This window comes from Clupea harengus, chromosome 10 (assembly GCF_900700415.2).
Source record: "Clupea harengus chromosome 10, Ch_v2.0.2, whole genome shotgun sequence".
Lineage (NCBI taxonomy): Eukaryota > Metazoa > Chordata > Actinopteri > Clupeiformes > Clupeidae > Clupea > Clupea harengus.
In genome coordinates, this window is record NC_045161.1 from 3,864,417 (window position 1) to 3,890,764 (window position 26,348).

The following is a 26,348-nucleotide window of genomic DNA, read 5'->3' on the forward strand; positions in this document are numbered from 1 at the left end:
TCGTTATTTCTCTGTTGTTTAGTATACGGAGAAATACTGTATTTGTGTTTCAGGGTCTGTCTCGTCATCTGTGTATTGTTTATTTTTTGTGTCTACCCCTTTTTTAGAAATGGTGCCGTTATATATGTTCTTGTTCTTTTTAGGGGAGAGAAGTCTTGTCAGGTATGTGCATGTGTGTAGATCTTGAGATGCTGATTAATGAATGGCTTAGCAGATTTTTTTTTATTTATTTAGACTGCTTAATGTTGTCCTCTGCTGATTTAGAGGTTTAGTAGTTAAGTTATAAAACCATATAACTTTGAACCCTCACTCTGTCTCTGAGCTTTTTGGCCAAACCCACATTTCACCAGTAAGCCGAGGCTCGGCCCTTCACAGACGCACTCAAGTACTAACCGTAGGACTGCAGAAATTGTGCAAAATCAATATATATAATAGTTTTTAGTCAGGAAATTACGGTAAGGCTTGCAGTGTGAACATAGCCGTTCTACAAAGCCTGCCAAAGTTGTAGCTGCTACTTTTTAATCTAAACAACATTAGATGTAAAACAAGTATAACAGTTCTATATTTTATAATCATTAGTCCACAACCTAAAGTAGTACATTATTTTGGTGGACACCAGGGTCAAGGACTTACATTACATCACTTTGTAGTTTTGCTAGTTTAAGGCCCTCATTTATATTTAGCCTTTAACTGTTTTTTTTATTAGGTGAAAAATACCAGATCTTTTGGGGAAATCAAAGCACACAAAACGACCATCAGTTCAATATTGCTTGGAGTAGACTCAATCAACCTGCTGTTGTAACTTCAACAGAAACACATTCAAATATTTGTCCCATCTGCATCCCCTATAGGTACCATTTCCAACACCAGATGACTAATACTATATTTCATCAGGCTCCACCACAGACATATTCCCATCCCTCTTCTGGTCATCTGCAGTGGGCCTCTAGGGTATAGGATGTTTTCATTTGAGTCAGTCGATTTTTAAAAGGCTTCGACTGAAATTATCAGTATTTGTGTGATGCCACCATATTTATATATTAAACATTTCTGTTTTTTCCTCCAGTGTGTTCGTCTTCCATACAATATACTATGTGGGGGAAAGATTTTACAAGGAATGAGGACTACCCGCACCTAGATTATGTTTTAAGCAAACTAACTGAAACTTTAATCCTCGAAGACTGGCCATTGCCTTCTTGGGTGTCATGTTATACATTTAAATTCATCACATGTGATGTCTGAACGACTAAAACCAACACCATGCTCCATCTTTACACTGTTTTGTTCAGCATATTTAAAATGATGTTGACTGAAGTGACTTTAAATGGGTCTTATAACTGCCCATCCATTTTATAAACTCTTACGAAATTCCTTTGCAGCTGCTGAAATGAATGGGCTTTGCTCAAACATTTCAAGACAAGTACAAAACATGCACAACTGAGCCGGCAGCATGCCTTTGAATAGTAGTGTAATCTGTAACAGGCAAACTTCCCTGCAGCTGCACATATCCATTAAAAGAAAGTTCTGGTAAAAACAAAAATCACATCACAGTGGATATCCACTAGCATTGTCTCTGAGAACAGTAAGGAAAAGAAATAAAAGATGGCCTGTCACCCAAGACCCTTTTCTCTTCATCTTTAGCACACACCCCCTTTCTTTTAGTGAGTTAGGTGGCCGTGTCGGCTGCATCAAAGCCAATATCAAAACCTCCTGAATTAAATACTTCTGGGAGTCTTAGCTTTATAATGAGCTTCTCAGGGAATTCAAGGATTTAAAAATGAAAATGCTATCGGGTGTTCGATGCAACTAACGGCAATATTCACATCACACTCCCTGAATATGATTCCTCTGTTACAACGATGCACATAAACTTGTAACGAACACAATACATTACATGCATTTTGCATCACAATACTGTATGTCCCTAAAGACTTACAAGTATATGTCCTAATAGAAATGGCATAGGTCTACACTGCGTCTACATCTCCAACATGTTGTATCTGAGATCTCAAAGGTGCATGGGCAACAACTACAAGAATTTCGATTGAAGTTATCAAAAAGGCATAGAATTGGATACAGAATTAAATCACCTATTCATTTGGATGTCTTTCCATTCCTTTTGAGATGTTGACTGTTAACTAAATCATCTGTCAATTCTTCCCTATGCCTTCCACAATGCCAGATTATCATGTTATTTCCCAACTTGTAGGTATATGTACTAAGATCACATCACTATGAATAACGGATTATCAACATTTCTCATAAATCTGTTTTACATGCTACCTTCATTACTTGTCAAAACAGCAGCCTAATGATTGCATAAGATGTAGTTGACAGAACTATCTGCTTTTCAACAGGGATTTCCCCTCCTACAGCCAACATATTTGTATATTGCAGTAGTTGCTTAATGATGAATCCCAAATAGACTATGTGTTACACTCTGGTTTTCCTCAGCAACACTATGTCTCAGTCGAAATGAGAAGGATTGATCCTCTTCTGTTCCAGTTCAAATGCCAGCTTCTGCTGTAGTCAAGCTACTCGGTTTGGTAAAAGTGAAGGTCTAGTTAATACTGAGCCGTCTCCATGGGAAATCATTTCATGTTTTGCCATAAAGATATTGATATCTAATTGTTGGCTAATTACAACATACTTCTAAGTGAGAAGTCACATATAGTTTTGACACAAGAGAGCACAATATCACAAATACATTTTAGAACACTGTAAAACAAAAACAAAAAACGCATTACCAATCTATCTGGCAAGGATAACCAACACAGCACAAGTTGGTCCAGTCAGGTGCAACTACAGTATAAGTTGCCCTCCTCTATTCAAAGGAAATTGTGGGAATTGAGTGAGATTGGGTATTCCTGGGGTGGTGCTGGATTTCCATGTTATACACACCTGACTGTCTACAGGACAAAGAAAAAGATCATTATGCCAAATCCAATCAGCAATAATCTTCACTCCTCCGGCAGCGACAGTGAGGTGTGCTGTGCTGGTTGAACAGCAGTGACCCCGCTTGTCGGTCTGCAGCATATGAGGCCCTTGAAATGGTGTGTCACACAGAAGCTACACCCAGGGCCGGGCACGGCGCTTTGGAGGTGCAGCAGCTTTCTTTGCAAAGAGGCCCCACTGGGCACTGTGTCACTTTGCATAACAGTGATCACCGATGTGTCATCTGGAGGCTGGTGCACTATATGCAAAAGCACTGCTGTAGATCAGCATTGGACTCTGACTCAGGCCTCATATACGTCTGTACAGTGATTTACACATATACAAACTCTACATGGTCCTCCAGGCTCAACCCTTCTGTCCTGTGGCATCTCACCTACAGTATATGCTTGAAAAGAGGCACCCTTTTATGTCCCGCTGGACAATGCATTTCACATTTGTTTGTGTAGGCTATGTTCACAGTGGAGCACTTTCACCTACAGGTTGTCAGCGGCCTTTCAGCCTGATCCAGGCACACTGCAGTCAGCCTTCTAGCAGTTCAAACACCTACACATTCTGGTCTTTCGTAAGAGATGGCAGCCCCACACCACTGGCCAGAAGTTCTGCTGAATGCCTTTCCACCCGGAGAGAGTTTCAGAGAGAGTGCCCTTGATCCTGGCAGCCCCATGAGGGTGCGGCTGGTGAGGCATTCTTCAGCTCTTGACACCATTCTAGACCCACGTTTCCAGGAATGTTTCACTAGACGTGTCCTCCCAATGCAATATCACATCTAACCCTGTGAATCTACTCTTCTCTTAACTCCAACAATATGTGAGAGACAACCATCCACTTTTTGACAATCCATCCTGTATGCTCCTTTCCAGTGGGGGGAGAGAGGGTATTTATGTGACCAATTGTTTCTCCTAATGTCATAACTTCTCCTTCTGAGAACCTGCTCCGTTCGTTTCTAAGAACCTTCCTCTTTCTTTTAGCTAAGGGAGAGAGGTCAAATCACTTATGTCCAGTATGTGCTCTCAAATGGGATATTGATAATCAACGTCTTCTTCATGAAAGAGGGTATTCATGTGACCAATTGTTTCTCCTAATGTCATAACTTCTTCTAAGAACCGGCTCCGTTTGTTTCTTAGAACCTCCCCCTTTCTTTTAGCTAAGGGAGATAGGTCAAATCAGTTATGTCCAGTATGTGCTCTCAAATGGGATATTGATAATCAAAGCCTTCTTCAAAGAAAGATTGAATAGGCAGAGCTGGCTACCAAGAATTTAGATAGAAGGAGCATAGACTTACAAGTAGCCAAAAGTGTCTAAAAAGAAAGATCGACACATCCAATCAGTTTTCAGTGGAACATCTAGGTTACAGTTATAACATTGGTTGTCTGAGTAGAGAGACCAAATACAGAATGAGCATTCTGTATCAGCTGGGATGCTCAAAGGCAAAAGACCCAGGGCAGCTGTGGCTACTGAGGTAGCTTACCACCACCGGTATGACTGTGTATGAATGACTGTACTGGACTCTGGACTCTGTAAAGCGACTTCGGGTATATAGAGAAGCGCTATATAAGATTGAATTGATTGATTGATTGACCATCAACAAGAGTCTGTTTCCTTTGTGCCCATGGCAGGGGGTGTTATTGTCATGTGACCGACACATCAGCTACTCTGTGTGGAGGGAGGTTTCTTGATCAAATCCACTTTCCTCTCTTTTAAATTCCTATTGCATACAGTTTTTACAGAGATGTCAATCAGAGAATGATCATTTTACCTACCAGATACTTTTTTGTGGCTGGTGGAAGTCTCTTCTGTTCTGTTGATTCTCTTGCGACTCAGAAATAAACCTTGTGAAATCAACATTAAACTCAGTAAAAATACTGCTTTAAAAGGTGCAGTGTGTGGTGAGATTGCTGAATTGCAACCGACATAATACCCCCTCCTTTTCCTAACGTGTAGGAGAACCTACAGTGGCCATCAAGTGCCATTCAAACGCTGTGTTTTGGTTTGTCCATTCTGAGCTACTGTAGCAACATGGCGGACTCCGTAGCAGAATGTAGATATGAAGGGCTCATTCTAAGCTAAAGCAAACACGACAATTTGTAGTTACAGGGAATTATACACTAATGAAAACATAATTATGAAAACCATATTCCATTCCGCTAATAGATCCGCCTAAATATTCCACACTGTACCTTTTAAGTGAAGTCATAATGTCACTTACCAGGAAAATAAAACAGGCTTGGGAGAACTAGATGATTTTGGTCAGTGGTATACACTGTTATGTTTGGTCTGTGTCAGTTGCCTGACCTGTTTGACTGTGTAAATGTAGTTGATATTTTAGCTAGTGTTGTTGGGTATTTGAGCACCGGATTTTGAAGACATTATCATGAGGGCTCTTCGTTGCTATTCAAACCCAGAAAGATACTACAACTACGAAACAAAACATAAGTACATAAGTACACAAGTTAAGTACTGGAAAATGACAGAAAACACCACATTTTACAACAAATAATTCTGGTTTTGACTACATTTAAATTGCACAATATGCAGGACACTTAACCATCCCAAATACATTCAGACATCATCACAAGACCATCAATCATCCCCACACTACCCCATGATATGTTCCTTAAATCAGTGTGTATTAGCTGCAATGTGTTTTCTCTCATTCTCGTTTCAGAATGGGGAGAGGGGGGATCAGCAATACTTCATTAATCCTTACTGCTATCTGTGGACAGAGACTTGTAAATGGTAAGCAACACTATCAATCACAGAGAAACGGAGAGTGAGATTCGCAGTAGTGCATTTCCATTAAAAAGCCCCCCTGAGAGCCGCTCAGACAGCGAAGGAGAGAGAGAGACATTCTCTTAGCCTTATACTGCATCTCAATCAGTTCCCTTGGCTCACGCCCCCTGAGTAGTGGAAGCATTACGCCATCTTGCACGGACAGTATGGCAAAGGAAAAAGAATGAGAATGACCAGTGTTACTGAAGGTAAACATGTGGCACTGGCCACACACAACCGCTACAGTGCTATCACACTGACACACTATTTATGTGTCCCAGGGTAGAGTTAAAGATAATGAAATAGCATGTGAACACTGCAGACATATTATGTCCAGAGAGTATGCATTAGGGCTGCAACTAGCTAATAATCGACTATTCGGATTATGAATTGCACAATTACTCAATGCCTCTAATTTATCGATCTTTTATTTTTAATTTTTTATCTTTTATTCAGGCATATGCTAAATAACAATATGAGAACTTCACTCAAAAATCTGTCTTTTAATGAATGGTTAGGGCTAATTCATTGAGGTCAGTTGCTTGCTGAGCATAACTCGTTCGAATTAAATTGAATGCAACTCACATTGGGCATGTATGTATAGAAACAAATTGAAGAAATCTTTCGCGATTTAGAAAGTGTAAAATTTGGTTCTATAAACTTGTGTACTTGACAGCAATATTACTTCCAGCCATAAACATTGCCATGACAACGATTCAACGTTTAAGGCACCACTCCATGGCACATTCCGTTAATCTAAGTTGAGGTAAATCTGAAAATGGTAATTTACCTAGACAAACTTACTTTAGACAAACAAAAACTTTAAGTAAATGTAGGTATGAACACGTAATTGGTCCACAAAAAAATTCAAAAGGATTCAGCTTTAAGCACTTGTATAAATTATAAAGTGCTGGATATACAGTCACTTTTGTTAACGCTAGGACACCATCCCAGTAAATGTGATTCCCAGCTAATCTGATTTAGATCTATATATTTTTTGGTTGTCCCTTATTTAATCACCGTAGTCTTGGTTTTAATGTCTCCAATCTTGCTCAGAGCTTCCTGTAACAGTAAACAGTCCTTTAAAACTCAGATCCACAGTAAGGCCTCACAGGCCTCTAAACACTCTTTTCATGTATTATGAAACACTGTGGCTGTTTCCGTGCTCAAACTCATTGGCCATGCCACAGCTGCTCATAAAAAAAATATTTCCAGAACTGCTTCAAAGAACATGGCGTTTTACAAACTGTACTTAAAGAAGTATAACATCAACTGAAGAACAATAAAAGTCAATCAACATCAGATGAGGATTAGTCCGAATATCTGTGATTCATAGCTAAAAAATCACATCAGACTCTCCTCAAACAACAGACATTCAACGCTGGTTGGAATTACTTACAGCCACCTTTAAAGCTAAGGACTTTTAAGCATTATGTGATCACCTTCAGGAAATCACTTCTCTTATGATTTCAGAAAAAAATGTAAGCCGTCAACAAACAGCCTATTCCATCCATAATACTATATGGACTTAGTGTATACTACATTTAAGGGCTTTATGAAGTGTCTGCTGAACACTTAAACCTGATGATATGAAATCTATTTAAATCTACTATAAAGTATATATTTTATAGGGGTATAACGATTTTGAAACAGTAGAAAAATCCTGAAAAATGAACATTGGCCATTCCAAAAATAAAGGAGAGAAAAAAACAATGTAGGTAAAACACAGAGGCAGCCGGAGAAAGAAAGATACAAAATCACTGGTATGGCAACAAACCAGAATAAATCAGTAAACAATAGAGAGCTTGGCATGTTACAGCATGCTCTGCCTTCCTCCAAGAGCCGTACTTGTCTGGTGCCACAGAAAGGCTTCAGCATCTCACTTGAGGTGAATGCAAAAAAGCAGTTACTCCACCCGGCGTTGAACTCATATCTCCAGGTTACCACACCAATGCCCACTGCAATTCCAAGTCATGACATGGCAGTCAGAGCACACACTCAAACATCAGTGACAGACCAGATCACACTACTACTCATTGTTCTTTCCCAGGCAAGCTTGTGACACTCTTGCAAACCAACATCAGCCCACAATGGCTGATGGTAGACCAGCAGACACTTCATTTTGCACAAGCTTAATGGAGCGGCAGTCTCTCGCTGTTTAATACAAGCACCACCAAGGTATCTATGTGGAAAAAAAGGAAACTCCCAGCTGTCTTCGGTGACAGGCCTGCTGAATTATTTGTCATGCTAGGCTTGATAAGCGGCTGCTAGAGTGGTGGCAGGTGTCTCCACCTGTGGACTTCCCACTCTGTGCTCTTCAGTTAAAATGTCACAGGAATTTGAATGCAAAGTTAACCTTTGTCACAAAGATTATTGGGCTGATAGTTTTGGCTTGTCATTCTCAGAGGGAAAAAAAAATAAAATGGGGAAAAATGCTGCTGTGACAATAGTCAACCTGATACACAAAACTGCTGGCAGGATCCTAGCAGGAGTTACGTTAGCTAACGAGGTAAGAATTAGGGATGCAGTGGTACAGTGGGCCCACGGTTTGGTTTGCATCACGGTTTTTGGGCCATGGTAACAGTACGGTTTCAGTATCTTTATATTTAAGGAAAATAAATCATATGAACTATGAACATTTAAACAATGAACTATTTATTTTACCCATGGACAAATAAACCTTTCTATTCAGAAAAATGGCAGCATGACTGACTAGGCCTGTTTCTGTCTCAGTGAGGTAGCTTTCACTTGCTCTGGTCCAGCAGAGCTAGATAGGGTGTCTGTGTCAATTCTTTTTCAATTTCTCTCTGTGATGTTTCATAGAGCTTTGCTGTTGAAATATGTTTGTGAGTGGGCATTGTAACACGATTCATTTTTACCATCTGTAGGTAGAGATAACGTATTTCCGCTGGGATCCGTATTGAAACCGGAAGTTGGAACTTTACTTCGCTCTGTGGTTGGTTAAAATTTGCCATCTGACCTGAACAGCCAATCACTTGTGTGTCTAGTCGTATGACTTCGTAAAAGTTCGGTTAACAAGTCAGTTGAGTATTGAGCCGTATAACTTCGCAGAAATAAAGAAAAATACAAAAAACGATTGTTTAAAAGGCAGGCAATCGACACAATTTCTCAACGAAAAAGTAAAGTTCCTGGTATTAGCCAGTCAAACAGAGAAAAGTACCCACTTCCGGTTTCAATACGGATCCCACCGGAAATACGTTATCTATACCTACACCATCATACCACCAAATAGGGCTGCACACCTTTGCCTATAAATACTCCCACTGCTTTCGTTATTACCTCTGCCAAGGAGGTTATGTTTTTGGTGTCGTTTGTTTGTTAGTCTGTCTGTAAGCAGGATTACTAGCTACAGGACTACTGGCTCGATTTACATGACACTTGGTGGAAAGATGTAGCATGGGCCAAGGAATAACCCATTCAATTTTGGAGCGGATCCAACTCACGGGCGGCTCCATGAATTTAGTTTCACATTCGCTGACGCTGTGAGATGCGGTATTTGGCATTGGCAGAGGTCTGCAGTCTCCGAGTGCCCTTCTAGTTTCTTTGTTTTGTTGTTTTCTTTGTTGTTTACGATTGTTGTGTTTTTGCTAATGAGTGGACTCTCCTTGCTCCACTTGGGATACTGACAGGTGATGGCAAGGTAAAGGAGATATCATGTTTCCACTCGAATAGCTAACAGTGTGTACACTGTACTTTGTTTGTTTATAGTCTTCTTACCCTTGTCCTCGTATTGAAGGCTGAATCCAAAATGTTCCCACACAGTGAATTTGAAAGACGGCAGTGCCTCTCCAAATATGCTTCTCTCTGTCTAGCTAGCCTTCGCCATTGTCAAGTTGGAGCTGAGATAATTTTGTTTTTAGCTTCCCCTCTCTTTTCCAGCTCCTGTTTGCGTACAGAGCACTGGTAGGCTCCAGGGAAATTCTGACAGAGTCCAGATGTTCAGTGAATCTGAATGTACAATGTGCATGCAGTCTGCAGCACAATAGGCACGTTTTGGAAATGAAAGGAACATGGCCGACATATCATAACTACCACGGTTCACGTGTGTATATTGAACTGTAGGGGGTGTACCAAGCGGTTCAACATAATACCACGTACCGTTGCATCCCTACTAAGAATATATTTGTTGTCTGTGTATGTGCATGCACACTGATAGGGGATACTGTAGATTTGTTATCCAATCTGACAATTTAAGCTATATATAACTTTGCATATTTTGTATACATTTTAGGCCATTATTTTGGTATAAAGGTTACTCAAACAGTGAAACTAAGACTTCAACAATGTCTGCCAGTAAGTCTTAGGATACTTACTGTATGTTCCTATCTGTGCAGTGCTGTCTGAAACCGAGTATTTATACAAACACAAATAGATGCATTTCCGTGGGAAATTCCAGACCTTCTCAGATGAGATATGACAAGCTGCCTGAGCAAAAAGCCACCCTGGTCCAGGAGGAGCAAGTGACAGAGACCATGAGGAATTGAGCATCCCCTCATTGGCAGGGGTATATATAACATATATGAGCCTGTCAAGGTTCTCGCTGAAAAATGTGATAGAGGCAGTCATATTTCATGAAGGGGTTGTTAGTTATTAAAAGGATAGCTGCCTGCTAAGCTAGAGTGAACTTGAGGTGGCATTTCAAAATTGGCCACATTTATCTAATTACCACAAAGGAGTTTCTGAGAAAATAGATGCATTATTTTTTTTATTTCATGACATATTTGAGCTTTGCGCTTGAGTTGCTTATGTATACTGAAAGACAACATTTTTCAAAGAACTAACAAAGAAATAATGAACTTTAAAAAATAATGTGGATTGAGCACTAAGAGGAAAGGACACCAAGACCCATCTGTTTGTTCACTATAGAGTTTACCTATTTCAAAACTACAACTCTGCTCTGGTGACTAACATCAACAATATTAAACTCAATGATAATCTGTAAGCACAGAACCTGTCAAACCTAGCTTGTTTGTGAATATACCTGCACAGTTATACTTACGTATGTTAGATTTAGTGAATTTCAGATATCAGACCATAATTTCACATACCAGACCACATCACAAATAAGTCCCCACTCTTAGATTGAATAGCACCAGGCCAGAGCCATCAGGCTTGGCTCCTGGGCTGTTGTCTATGTTGAGGGCCATCGGACATGGTTCCTGGCTTTTTTGTGTCTTGGAGCCAGAACTATTAGACTCTGATTGTTGGCTTTTGTCTACAGCCACGACAAGATGGTTGAAGCCTAAAATATTAGCATTTATATGGCCCTACCTGGCTATAACCTTTGGTCAAGCACACCTTGTGGTACAGTGGTAGAGAAGTCGTTTAGTAATCAGAAGGTTGCTAGTTCGATTCCCTGTCGAAGCGTCCTTGAGCAAGACACTGAACCCCTAATTGCTCCTGATGTGCAGTGTGCCATCAATGTAAAATGTGTATACATAGTCGCACATATGTAAGTCGCTTTGGATAAAAGCGTCTGCTAAATGACTAAAATGTAAAAATGTAAATTGACCTCCAGACACACCCACCCCTCCCCTTACACCTATGTCATTGTTAATATGTTAATTCTACATTATAAGAACTGTACAAGTCTATAATGTAAAGAGACCTTTCCTCGCAGAAGAAGACCGTGCTGTGCCGAGGTAACTGTGTCTAGCGTCGGAATAAACATGTTCTTTCGCTAAGCCGTCTTCCACAAGTCTCTTACTCCGAACAAGTAAGAGAAGCAAGTTCGGGCCTTGGCGGTTTCATCAGGGAATTGGCCAAAGAACAGCATACTCTTTCACTTATGATGTTTATACATTTATCTCAATCTTATTTTATTTTATCTTAGACCTTGATTTTAATCCATTATACTATATATAATCCATGATATAATCCTAGCCTCCTCCAACCTGGTCAAAAAGGTGCAACAGTGCTTTTACTCCCTACAGAGCCTTAAGAAAGTCCACGTGTGTCCAAGGATACTGGTGGACTTCTACCAGTGTATCATTGCTCATCCACTGCATGACAGTGTGGTATGACAACTTTGCGTCGCGTCAGACCATAAAGCACTCCAGTGGGTGGTGAGAACTGCCCAAAGGATCAGCGGCACCCAGTTTCCCACCATCAAGAACATTTATCACACAAGTGCTGCCTGGGCAGGGCGGGAAACATCATCAAGGATGCCTCACACCGTAGCCATGGTCTTTTCACCCTTCTCTCATCTGACAGGTATTACAGCAGCCTCCGCTCAAACACCAGCAGATCAGGAAGCGCTTCTTCCCTGAGAGTGTGACCCTGCTGAACTCCACACCACCAGTAATATACCATTACTGCACTCTTTACAGTACTTTACAATACAATAATCAACATGTCATTTGCACTATTCATAATTTTGCCTGAACCACCAACACTGTTCAAAAAATGTTATTGTACATATAACCAACTGTTGTTTCTACTCTGCATAATTTAACATATGCTGTACATACCACCTTATATTTGCACGCTTTATTCTCCAACTCTGTCCACTTCTCCTATTTACATTCACAATTTACAAATATTATATCTCTCCACTGTCAACATTATAAGATAGCATCACTTATACTGTAATACTTACTTTTCCTGCACTTATCTGGAAATAATACTACATTTCTGTACTTCTGGTTAGCTGGTTAGATGCTTACTGCCTTTTATTGGCTTTGTACCTGTACTCTGCACAATGACAATAAAGCTTAATCTAATCTAAACTTTTCGTCAAATTCAGCAAAATTCTCATGTTCCTCTAGGCATCCTTCAGTGTGCACTAAAATAAACGCTGCTGTTTGTGCCAGTCGACAACGCTGCTGTTTATGCCAGTCAACAACGCTGCTGTTAATGCCAGTCAACCACGCTGCTGTTTGTGCCAGTCAACAACGCTGCTGTTTGTGCCAGTCAACAACGTTGCTTCAGGAGGATTGAAGGGAGGGGTATTTTCTGCGTCATTAGACATCTGTCATAAATTGCAAGAATAGCATTCCGTAGACAGATAAAAATGATACAATATCATTCCAGGGAAACAGTGTGTTAGTTTGGAATTAGTTGACATTTGAGCTGACTAACATCACTGTAATGAACAGTACTGCAAATTCAAAACTGGCTTGGGCTTAAAGCCATCTCCCTTTGCTCTCTTGAAGTTTGTAATTTTACCTCCACACAAGAACATGTGAAGTGTGACTGCTCAGCAGTAGTAGAGGATCACTATGGGGTAACTACACGGATCACACATGGGAATGAAAGCAGTGCACAGGAAATAGTGACACAATGATGTTGAACAAACTATACAAGAACACACATATATTGATGAATAGAGACATTATTACATTAGTCAGCATCTCCTCTGCAGAGATAGGGGTGCACAGGTAGGCTACCACATAATCCAAAATACAGCTTTTGGTTAATCAATACATTTTATGTAGGTATGAGAGGTGTATTCTTGTATATTCTGGTAAACACAGTATGTGTGCACATGTAGTTTGATTATTATTATTATTACAGGGAAACTACCTAGACAGAGTTGGTAGTGGCACGCATAGCAAACATTAAGAAAACAAAAGCAGGTGGCTTGCTGTCATAATATTATCGCTATACACTTGATGCATGAAAGTCTTTTCACATAGACAAGCTGTGTGGTATAATAGATGGGCTAATGTTCATGCAAGTCAGACAAATGACAGGCCGTGCATGCCATGTGCTATCTTTAGGGTTACTGTTTCTGTCTCAAACTGCATGCAGATGGTGCATTTACCAGAATTTAGAAACCCTCCAACCCCCATACAGGTCTGGGCTAAACCACAAATGTTTTCAAATTTTACAAAAAAAACATCCATGGGGAGAGCCATGAAATAAGTTTTCTATTAGACTTGTTTGCTGATTACAAACCAAAACGACAGTGATTGAAATGAGATTTCATATCTGGCTTGTGTTGTAATCAATTACACAGGCCATCTTTGCAGGCTACATAGCATGTTGGGTTGCTGGTAAGGCAATGAACACAAGCAAAACACCAGCTGAAATGTAGGCTTTAATGAATCCACAGGCATCCTGATATCTTCATATGACAATTACAGCCGCAATGAAGCTGAGTGTCAGAACATTTAGAGGAAAATCCTCCTGTGGACTCAAGCTTGGGTTTACTGGCCTGTGAACTGCCCCACTGGGCAGACGACACCTCTTAACCCCGCCACTAACCCTTTCATGCATACATTATGATACAAATTATCCATATTTTTAAAAGATTGTTTTTATTATTAAAAATTATGCTAAAATTTAAATCCATTAAAAACATTTTTTTAATTCTGTAACTTACGTTAGGTTACTTAACAGTCCATGCATTTGGACACCATGTAACAAAGGATTAAATAGTAGGCTATAAATCCACAGCTGACAACAAAGAATTTTGACACCATGCATGACACCAACATAAGTGGACAGTTGTTTTTTGTAGAGTATAAAATGTTTTACTCTCAATTTAGTTTTACAAAAAAAGATAGTATTCTATGCAGACTAACATTTACCTGAGTTGACCTCTTTGAATAGAAGTTTTAGAGTGGATTTAGAGTGTCAGCAATCATTGAATTTTTGGAATACACGATAGTAACTACTGTTACAATATTGCTATAGATCTACTGATACTGCCCCTAAATGATTTAGAGAGCATCCTCATGATAAACTAACCAAAAATTGAGTTAAAGTTACTGTCAACAAATGCATGAAAGGGCTAAAGACATACGTATATAACACCTCCCCATTCATTTTCAATGGGAAAATACAGATAAAATGAGTGGGCCATTTCAATTAGCTGCATACAAGCACACTACAAAGACCTGTTAGCACAACAATGGAATCAATATCGTGAACACCATGGGAGTTGAAACAATGCCAAAAATGACTGGAATAATAATAATAATAATAATAATAATAATAATAAAACTTAAGAACAATATGATACAACTTAACGAACAATATGTGACTAGCGAGCTAGCTAACCTTTAACACACATGTTTGAGTGTTGGTGCAGCTGTACTGGCCCCATCATTATTGCCTTATCTACCCCACTGGTTTCCTTGAACTAAGGTAGGATGAGAGGTTTCTGCTGGCTAACTTATTTACCTTCAGGGTGCATTTTTAAAGTATCTTTGCTGGCTCACTGGAAAATGGACAATGAGCTTTATTCAAAACATTCTGTGCTCAAAAAGATTCTGAAAATGGTTGTATCAGGCTGTTTCACTCCAGCAAAGTACCAATAGTAGGGGTGACTGAACCTGTCTCTAACTTGCTACCCACATGATCAGGAATGACACTGACTATTTGGAGGTTACATTCAGCTGCCGTCTTAAGGTCATGCTTGTGGTAACTGCAGCTCTGGAGGGTAGTGTAGACCCAAGGACGCGGGGAGAGAGATGATGTGTGTAGCCAACTGCAGAACCCCCAGTGAGAAAAGTGGAACAATCTACAGCAATTCATAGATAAATAAATACGATTTTGCAGATAACCTATTAGGCCGACTGTTCTGTGTCATTTCAGTAGTAGAATACATAGTCTGTGCTAAAACTGAATATCATTCCAGAAATATATATATATATTATTTTCTATACCAATTGGCAACCAAACGATGGACAACACACAAACAAAAATGTTTTCTCTATAACCTACCTCAATGGAAGAAGACATAATGGACCATGATGCAGTTTCACCTAGCGTTAGCGACAGTAGGCTATACCCTATTAGCGTTAGCGACAGTAGGCTATACCCTGTTTGGTGGTCAGGCGGCCATCTGGAAAATGAGTCGCTCAGTTCTGCCGCTCATGCTCAGTAAAATCACAGTGCTTGATATGCTCTTTGTAGCCTACTTTTCTGGCAAGGATATTCAGCAAACATCAAAGTATATGATTAGGAATGATAATGGCAGAAAATTAAATAAACTATAATTCTACAGTAAAGCCAACACTACGTGCTGAAATCTCAACCATGTTTCCTGACAATGTTATTTTCAGAACCATTCAGAAATGGTCTAACCCAAAAGAAAGTGGGTGTTGTGTAGGCAGGTTCAGTGAGTTATGGTCACACTGTCTTATTCTATACTCTGTTTCAGAAGAGATAGTATTTTACATGGTTAAATCAGGCCTTCTACTACATCCCAGTGTCGGTAAAAACAGAACTTTATAAGGGAACAGTCACGCCTTACAAGATGGTTCTCCAAGGAATCAACTGCAGTGCAGTGCAGTGCAGCACACTGAAAGACAGCATCGGCATAGAGGACAAGACCTCCAATATAACGGTTGGGAGTGGTTATTGAACCAAATGCTGATGAACAGATAGCATTGCTTTAAACTCCTGACAAAGTATCGTAACTCAAGTCATCTGCTGGAGGCTTCATGTGTTCATGTATTTTACTGCCTGTGCTCAAGTGTGCATTCTTTGTACATTTTGACACAGTTGCAGAAGTCATCGTATAGAGCTCTGTCCATGCCAGCTAATGTATACTATATATATATATATATATATATATATATATATATATTCAGATTACTATTCTTGCTGTTGTTTGTATTATATGTGTTCTTAATAAGGATATCCTTGCTCAAAAACAACTTTCATAAATAACATATAACAATATGTTGCAACTAGTAGTTTATTCATTTAGTTGTCTTCAATGTAGCAAGCCCACATAACTGGGCAGCATCAAGTCAGTTTGAACTCTGTCTGTAGGCTAGTTGTTATGTGTCATTGCCTCTTTTACATTTGAAAAGATTATATTTGATTTAAAATTGGCCCACTGAGTCTACAAATAAACAGTTCCTGGATAAAATGCAGTACAATTTGGAATTAACAGGAAATGCAGGATCCAGAGATGAATGCTCTGAGCTTTATCACATCAACACCATTCACCCAGCCTTAATCTGGCATTGTTTGTGTTTATTACTGCTGCGCTGAGGATGAGCCGGATAAAAACACATGAATGCTTTTGGCCAGCTTCTGGTGAGGTAGACAGTACTAGCTAGTATCCCGTTTAGTAGTCCCACGATAACTTTTCAAACCTTCACCCTGAGCCATCAACCACTGGTCAACAAAACTGCGATAAGCGATAAGCTTTTAGGTGTATGTATAATTTACTTTGGAATAGGAGATTCATTTTATAACACTCAGATAGTATTTCAGTAGTAGACGGCACAAATTACGTGTATAGCAATTGATATTTTTATCATTTTAATTCAATTTCCATGGCCAGTGATTTAAGAATATTATGATCCTCTAAAGAATAGGCACAAGGGGAAAGGCCAGGTTCCAGCACGGCTCAGCATTTAGCATTTTTAGAGGATAAAGAAAATATTTCCAGTAAGTGTCTGGTGTGCATACCTCTGATGTTTCAAGCGCCTAAAGGAATAGCTGAATCAGCCCGTGAATAGAAGTCTGATTTCAGCACAAAGTCACATAGAATCCCCCCTGCTCTCATATTAATATGCAGTGACAACAGAGTGGAGGACAAAGAACCTGTCTGGGCTAAAGCCTGAAAAAATGCCCACTACAATTTACTGCACAAGCACAGTGCAGTTACAGTGGCTCAATTTCATACCGACATTTGGAATCTTTTGTGTGCCTTAGCAGTATATCTCTTGAATGTATGGTCAAAGCAAGACTAAGCCAAATTCTAAGTGATACCAAAGACCAATTAAATAATAATAAACTAAAATATAGGACAAGACACAATGTCAAAAAAAAAAGTTTCAGTGAAGCAAAGGGCATCGCTAATTGCATCTGAATCACATTCAGTAACATTATTCATACTTCAGACCGACATTTATGCCAAATAGTCATTAAACCAAGGGAAAGGGTTCAATATTATATATAGTATAATGATCTGCAGTCAAGACCGTTCAAAGCATCTATGCTTCCATTACAATATTGTGGAAATTAAAGCCTTTTCCTGTCAGAATTATCACAAATCATCAGTGTGACTTTAAGGAAAAATAATCTCAAGTCTGTCTGTCTGTCTGTCTGTCTGTCTGTCTGTCTGTCTGTCTGTCTATCTGTCTGTCTATCTGTCTGTCTGTCTGTCTGCGGTCCCCTCACTGGCATTACAACAGAACAAGCAGAATGTGGTTGCATGCTGTTATACCATCCAAGTGTGAAACCAAGCTTGGGAAAGCATGCTTGTGTGCTGTAAACTGCTGTGTCTCAGGGCTGATCAGGGGGGGGGGGGGATTCTGTGTTTTATTAAACGGTGATCCCATTCAGCCCTTCTGCTGCACCCCTGCCAGACAGGAAAGGTTATAACAGGTGTCCTACCATTTCCCTTTCAAGAGCACTTGGCTTGCATCCAGTTTCCTTGGTGAATTCCACGCATCTTTTCCACCCTTTAAGCCGACCAACATCCCTGCAGTTTCTCTGAAGTCCCCCCCCCTCCCATCCCCATCTGCTCCCTGGGAATGTGCTTTGTGTCCAGAGGCTTCACTGGCAGCTTAAAAGGCAAGACATTGGGTTCAAAAAGTGTAGATGGTCCACTGGTTATGTGCAACCAACTGCAGGTTCTGGAATTCAGGAAGCATCATATTGTATGTTGGTTATCATTACCAGGTGAGTATTTTTTTTGTCTTAGTCTGTTCACATGGTATCCTGTGTATGTTCCAGTATCCTATGTTTAAAAGTGTGGGGAAGCAGTCACCTGGGAGTCACCTGGTTGTACTACAGACAAAAGACCACATGGATATCAAATACTGCGCCACAATGAATTGGACTGCACCAACAGTCTCGAAATATACGTAATGAGTTAGTAGTGAAATCATTCATAAACATGTTATATAAATATCTGGTGTCAATGAAAGTTGCCATCATTAGAAATCTTCAGGCTTATGATAAACCCCCATGTGACTTAATTCCCCTCACAGTAATTCAGTGGGGTCAAAGACAATAGGGTGGTAGCCCACCCTGTTGCTGTTACATGCATATATACATGTTAAATAATAGGCTATATGTGCGTTATTAAGGGAGAGAAATGTAGTATTTCTGAAACTGAAGAAAATGGCAATGTGGGCATTTTCCTTAAGAGAAATGTTGATGACAGCTGAAATCTGAAGCAATGTATACCCGGAACAAAGAAATGTGTCAAATAAAGAACATGACACTCTACCAAATATGCATTCTTGAATAATACGTCATTGTAAAAAATAATACAATACGAGGCTTTACAGCGTTATAGACAAACTACTGTATCTGGAATGGCAAGATGAAACTTTGTGATGGAAACAATGCGTAAAACAATGGTGTCATTATTAAAAGCAATTAGCTATCGTATAGTAGTTGATGTGCAAGTCCACCTGTATAAACAAAGAGATATATTTTAAGACCAACTAACTATGAATACACATGGATTTGCTCAAACCAAAAGATGAAAGGATGCAGATTGCATAGGCGAGAAGCGATGAACAATTCGACATCATGTTACCACAAAAGAAAATGCCAGAACACACTGGTGCAGTGTGCCATCCTGCACTCACCAGGTGCGAACACAACCACCATTCAGTCATTTGAAAACAGAAGCACAGATAAGAATGCATCACGCTAAGTACGATATCAGCATTAGCACATTATGATGCATATCACAATGTTCCGCGAAAAGGGTGTGTTGTGCCTTTAAGTTTTTTTTCCCCTGAAAACCCAGCCAGGGATTCTCCACATGCTAGAAAGCAAGGGTTAACAACCGTGCCACGCTCGCCTCACTCCCTGTATGCCACGCTCGCCTCACTCCCTGTATGCCACGCCATTTTACAGCTCTTTTTTCCCCTGCCATGCCTCTCCACTCCCTGCACTGCCAAGTTCCTGCCCCACACACAAAGCTGTACGGCAAGCGAAAAGGAACACAGGGATAATATTATAACAGTATTAATGAAAGGTCATTGTCTGGGGGCTTACCCGGGATAAAAAGGAAAAAGGGCCCGAACCCGTCAAAAATCGACCACGTCCGGAAGCGGGACCTGCAAGAGAGAGAGAGAGAGAGAGAGAGAGAGAGAGAGAGAGAAAGAGAACAACAAAGACAGTTTGTGACAAAGCTGACACGCTGTAGTCTTAGAGGAGTGAAATCAATTGTGACATTTTTCATTTATTTGTAAATGCCTCTTTGGCGGCACACTCACTCGAAACGACAGTTTAGCTCTTACGGAGTAAGCGAGGTGATGGTAAGAGAGAGGAATCCTGACAGTTACTCTAATGAGATTCCGCATTAGGGCCGCTCTCTCACACACTTTTCTCCTCAACTAGGAACGCGCCCTTCACTTCCAATCTCACCAGCAAATAATCCGGGAAATGGTTACCCCATGAAAAGAACTACACTAACCCCTTCTCCAGACAGCATTACATAGATTTTGTTTTTAAAACCAGCCATCACTCTAAATCTGACGATGCCAGGAAACAATACAAATGGTCGTTTGTGTCTAGAACAGAGGTACACATTAAAATAAATTAGCTAAATTTCATTTCTCTGGGATATCTGTGGTGGCCAACAATGCATGAATGCTTCCTCTAATGAAAAGTGGAATTAAAAAAAAGAATAAATCAAATGAATGCAATCTATATGAAGGAACGATCATAGTTTTTAGATAGAACAGTTTTTTTTTCAGTAATTGACATAATTCTCCCTACATCTTGATAGCTGTCAGTACAGTGTGCTCAATGCTGCCTAGGATCAATGGTGTTTCTGTTTTCCCCTCAGCCTCTGTAATTAGGAAACACCGTTGCTTAATAACTTCTATCCAGTCAGGAGAAGGAGATTTACAACCAATCAGGACAAAAGGGGTGTGTTTCTTTTAGGTCACATGTGTAGTTACCCTTCAGTTTTTATGGTCTCCTCCATCACAATGATAAAACTGAATTTCCAACTTTCATAGCAGCTGGCAAAGACTGTACTCTAGCCTGATAGCAAGCCCACCTTCATGTGAAGTTTCTCATTGAAACCATGAACAATTAAGCAATATGACATGAGAGAGTAGAGTTGGTAAAGAATATCCCCACGGCTGTGATTCAGCCTTAGGCATGAGGCCGGAGGCCAAGATTAATACTGATGTCTTAGGCTGAGGTAATTACTGATGTTTGATGGGTGGAGAATGCCAGATGCCTTTAAGAAATATATGTAGTTTAATCAAAAATCTGTGGTTGAACTTGACTCCAATGCACAACACTGTGCTGCAGACCTAGCATTTAATTGTCCTTGACACAGGGGGACGGCGTGAAGGAGAGCATGAGAGATGGCAACCCTGGTGTACTCATTAATTATGTTACTTTTGTATAGCTATCTCACCGGGCAGAAATAGCATAGTCCAAGTAGAAGCCAAACATTTGACCTCCTTAATAACCTCTCAAATAACCACTGCTAGGAAATGATGCGAGTGTTAAATGGTGTCTAACGGTGCAAACCCATGACACCGTTACGAGCGACGCGATATTCTAAATCCCATGCATTTCAACGGGAGGCAATCCATTGTGACGTGGCGACCTACACCTACAGTGGTACAGTAGGTAGAGAAGTCGTTTAGTAATCAGAAGGTTGCTAGATCGATTCCCTGTCGAAGCGTCCTTGAGCAAGACACTGAACCCCTAATTGCTCCTGATGTGCAGTGTGCCATCAGTGTAAATGTAAATGTGTATACATTGTAAGTCGCTTTGGATAAAAGCGTCTGCTAAATGACTAAATGTAATGTAAATGTATTGTTTTGTCCCATTTGCCAATGTTTGGACACAGGTAACTGCTGTTGGCTACTACAGTTGCTGCGAGGCTAGCATGCAGGTTCCCAGAGCCAGACAGCGACACTCACAACTCTCCTGCTACTATAGCTAACATCACAACAACAGCATTTCTTGGCAATCTAGAAAATAAGCTCAATAGCTGTGGGCAAGTAATTTAACGTTACCTAACACACAAATATGACACAGGTGCCTATGTCAGACCACTATCAAATATGACAAAACAATACTGACCTGTTGGTTCTGTGAAACAGTAAAACTAATGGGCCTCATTCTCGAACATTTTCTTAAGTGTCTTCTTAAATATCTTCTTACGGACTTCGAAAGACCAACCTAAGATCTCCGCCGGATTCATGAACGCCTGGAAATGTGTTCTTAACCCGGCAAAGTGTCCGTAGCTGTACACTGGTTCTTAAATTGAACCCGCTGTCTCGTGCACATGCATTTTCATACAGAAACGCCATACAGCTCCTTATAAGGACATGCAACTGAAGAGACGTGTGCACAATCCACAGGCAACGGGAAAGCAATTTAACTGTAGGTGCACACAGGGCATATGACCAGGCGTAATTCGTCAGGTGAAATTCATTAGCAAGTAGCAAGTTCAGTTGCAGTGCAGTGCCTGGCTGGCGGCTAGGGAGCTAAGGAGCTAAATAGCTAGTTAGGATTAGGATTATTTGCCCCAAATATGTTCATGAGCAAAGTAAACAACAATCAATTGTTTATGTTGACAACAACTCATGTTCTACAGAAACACCATATAATTCACATCAGCATGCTAACGTTATATGTAACTTATTAGCAGCTGGCTAGCTACTATGTGTTCTAATAGATTTTCAGTTTAAGTGTTAGCAGCGAGCTAACAATAATGGTCGAGAGCTTCAGTTAAGACCTACAATATTCTGTTTGCCCTGACAGCATTCGTGTAGCATATAAACAACAAACCGAGCCGATGTAGACATAGAAAAAGTCGTGTAGAAACCTTTATTCACATACAATATTTCCCAGTAACAGACTCCCGAGACTCCGCCATCTTGGTTTGATTTTTCTGATTACTCTCGCCCCTCTAAACAACGTAGGCTTCCAAATCACACACACCCCGAACTGATTGGCTTTCGTGTGGTTCGCATTTAAATAAAGTTAAAGAATCGCCAATTTTCTTATCGGATGCAGAGGCATATTCTTCGCCGTGACAGGCAAACAGCCGGAATTTCGTCTCCCATTCAATCCGAATGAGAGCGAGACGAATTACGCCTGGCCATATGCCCTGTATGCCGGTGCATAGGTGGAGGTACTGTTGCAGAATGTAGATGTGTCCTTTCTATTCCACTATGGCTATATCCACGCAATTGAGTTTGTTTCTTATTTATTTATTCACGTTTGCAGTGTTCGTGTAGTACTTTTATTTATTTTAGGACATGAGGATGCCTCGTAGAATCATGACTATAAATGTGAAACATAATTGTTAATGATACAAATATTCTTAATAGGTATTATTATAATTATTTAAATCCGAGGATGTGTGTAGAATTGATGTGAACGCAATCACCAATGATTTCTCACAAATTCAGCCCTTAAGAAAGATCTGGCCAATTTTCGACTGCTATTTAGCGTTCTTAAATTCTGGTCTAAGTTAAGAACAAATCCCAGATGAGAAAACTTTCATGAATGCCAGATTTGTCCTGGAAACTTCGTAAGTGGAGTTTAGAAGACATTTCTTCTTAACTTGTTATTAACTGCGTTCGAGAATAAGGCCCAATGTTACTAAAGAGTACCTCTTTTTTTAACAAAGGAAAAAATCTCTCAATTCTTAAAGTTCACCTGACGAACATAATGTTTTTAACAACCTGTTAGTTTACATGTGAAACAACACAATCCTTTAGGGTTTTTAAGTTAACCAGTAGGGTTACCCTTAAAAAAAACATTTAATTTTTCCTATTTTTTAGTAATCCTTATTGTTTAGTTTAGTTTTACGCTGTGTTCTGGTAAATTATTTTATTTCAGTTAACGAAAATGTCTCAAAACCATTAGTGTTCGTCTTAGTTTTAGTATTCGATGATACCCCTGGTTTGATGCCATTTTATATTATAATGTTTGTTTTGCTTCAACTACGAGAACTTCACTTTGACGACATATTAGGCTGGAATGTTCTCCAAATCTCCACTGTCTGTGTCAAGCATTAACCTTCGGACAGCAGATGCTATAGATTCCATCATATTTTCATCTTTTTGTCAGCTAGCCCAGTTGTTAGTGTCATTGCCATGGCATTGCACTGTCATGAATGAGGGAGGGGTGTATTTGTTTGGCTGTTGAGTTCAAATATCAACAGTCTTTCTCCAGAATTGTCAACACCCCCTTTATATATATATTATCCCTTTCCACAGTACAAATGTATCTTAGTATCTTAGTATCCATGTTCCCATGTCTGATGAAGAGAGATGGGGAGACACAAGACTTAACTCAAGATTCAACAGTTTGTCGAATAAGTGACAGTATGACACTGGCTCAGTTTGTGTGGCACTAACTATTATATCCCTTTAGAGGACAGCAGGTCAAAGTTCACCTGAGAAGCCATACGATAACACATAAGCAGACTAGGAATCCACCCTTGTGTACTATTTGTGTCGTGCTTAACTGCCTTCCTAAATGTACTGAGCCTCCATACTGTATGGTGCTGACTAATAGATGTAATATAGATCAAAAGTTTATTTTCGGTTGTAAACTTTAATACATTTATTCTTGTACACGTACTCAGTGAACATTTTATGGATGAAAATGACAAAATAGTTGCTTAACACTTTGAGTTACACTGCTCCTAAGGGTAACGTGTTCAGACACTCGTTTGTGTTCACAGGTGAAAAAAACGAATACTTGGCGTGATGGTGAGTAGATCATTTTTGACAGTTTTTTTTCTTCTTTTCTTTTGGGAAGAACTATGCCTTTGGGGATAGAGATTTGAGAGGGGAACAATCATGTGTGGGATGAGTGCAATGACATCACTGCTAGTGAAAACCCTAATAGCATTAGTTACAGTGAATGTGTGAGTGGGAGATTTAGTTAAGTAGATAGCCTACTTAATTAGAAAGTAACAAGTCAAGCCTTGAGGTCCCTAAGGGGTCATGCAGACGGAGTACGTGAAGGACAAAGCCCTCAACAATAGCCTACATTTGTTGTTAGTAATAAAACCATGAAATTGGAAGCAATTGTAAACCATGAAACATCCAGGATCCACAGCACTTGCATTGTGGTCTCTCGTGCTCAAGCTCAGCATCTCCATAAAGCACAGGCATTTAAACAACTCAGACATGTCATGTTGCACATTGCTTGGTTGCACTGTTCTAAACTCTTTATTATCAATAACAAATATAACTATTTTTCGCTTAACCTACAGTCTGCTCTTACCACTGATTTTATAAACCACCATAATGTGTTACTGTGCAGATTAAATGTAGGCTATGCGGCTAAGCTAAACGTTGCTGGTTGGAGCTCAACTACTGTCATATGTTACTTTATTAGCATGCTCCTTTCTTCTTCTCCGTTTTCTTCAGTTGTCTGTAGCACCTTAAAGCCCAACCAACAGGCGTGGGGGTTGTACTACAGCTGAGTCAATCGGATTCGCTGGGTTCATGTGCACGCGATTTAAAAAGTTGATATGTGTGAAAAATGAACCCAGGTTCAGGCAAACTAGGCTTCGTCTGCATGAGGCCTTACATCTGTCAGAGATGGACTACAGTAGTATAAAACTACAAAGATGTGTTCTGTCAAAAATAAAGTGAAATATTTAGCTGTCAAGTCTGTGTCTGTAGCTGTGGGGAATTAAAATTCTTAAATGAGCATGGTGCATATTGTTATAACGTTATATTATTGATTACATTATGAAATATATTGTAGAATGTTAATGAATGATGCCAACAAACTATAAAATCATTCCAAATGTGATTTTGTGTATGTCCACTTCAGAAAGTGTGTCAATAACATAATGGACTTTTGCCTATGAAAGCACTGAATGGCAGTGATTAATATGTGACCCTTTACTTTAGAGTGGAATCTGGATGTGCTGTGGAAATAAGGCCCTTTGAGACAAAAAGTCAGGCATTACATTTTCCCCCCAGAAGATTAAAGGTTAGATATATATTTTTAAAACGACCTATTATGCTTTCTGGTTTTTCCTTTTCCTTTATTCTGATATAGCTTTTGTGCATGTAAGCGGTCTGCAAAGTTACATAGCCCAAAGTACACTGCCTGAAATGCCTGGTTGGAATTCCAGCCCTTTTTCATTTGTTACAAGATGACGCAATCTCGTAACACAACCCTTATCGCCCTAGCTGACCAATCAGAGCACAACTGGGCTCATCAGGATGGGGAACTTAAAGAAACAGGAGGTCTAACAGAGCATTTCAGACAGAGGGGGAATGGAGATGTAAAATCATGTCTGTTTGGAACACTGAAGCATGTAAATCTCTCTTGGAAATGAAAATGAGCATAATAGATTTTCTTTAAGAGACCATAAATTGCTTAAATTCTGATAATCTGTCCTCCGTGCTTCCTTTAGTCACCTTAACCCAGGGTTTGAATTAAGTCACTGAAGTAAAAATATTTAGCATATGGCTAATCCCCTTTGGGATACTGAGGATGTGCTTAAACTGTGATGACCTGGCATGTTGCTCCACCATCTATATATATATATTCAGGTTAAACAGTAGATTGGTTGTAGCTCAGAGAGGTGACCTTGAATGGCATGGTGTTAAATTGGCCAGCAAAGTTTTTTTGTAAGGCATTGCTAATAATAGCCCACCATTTTACTTTGTCATTGATGCTTGACAGGTTATAATTCTCATTTTTCCACTTGA

At 39.8% G+C, this 26,348-nt stretch overlaps 1 protein-coding gene across 1 annotated transcript in view; it reads right to left on the reverse strand.

Moving 5' to 3' along the window:
• The window catches only part of LOC105913154 (inactive N-acetylated-alpha-linked acidic dipeptidase-like protein 2), a 242,130-nt gene extending 222,370 nt beyond the window's left edge, over nt 1-19,760 (reverse strand). The window contains exon 1 of the mRNA XM_031575034.2: nt 19,675-19,760. The gene's annotated coding sequence lies outside the window, so the exon portion shown is untranslated. The remainder of the gene's footprint in view (nt 1-19,674) is intronic.
• Nucleotides 19,761-26,348: the final 6,588 nt, after the last annotated feature.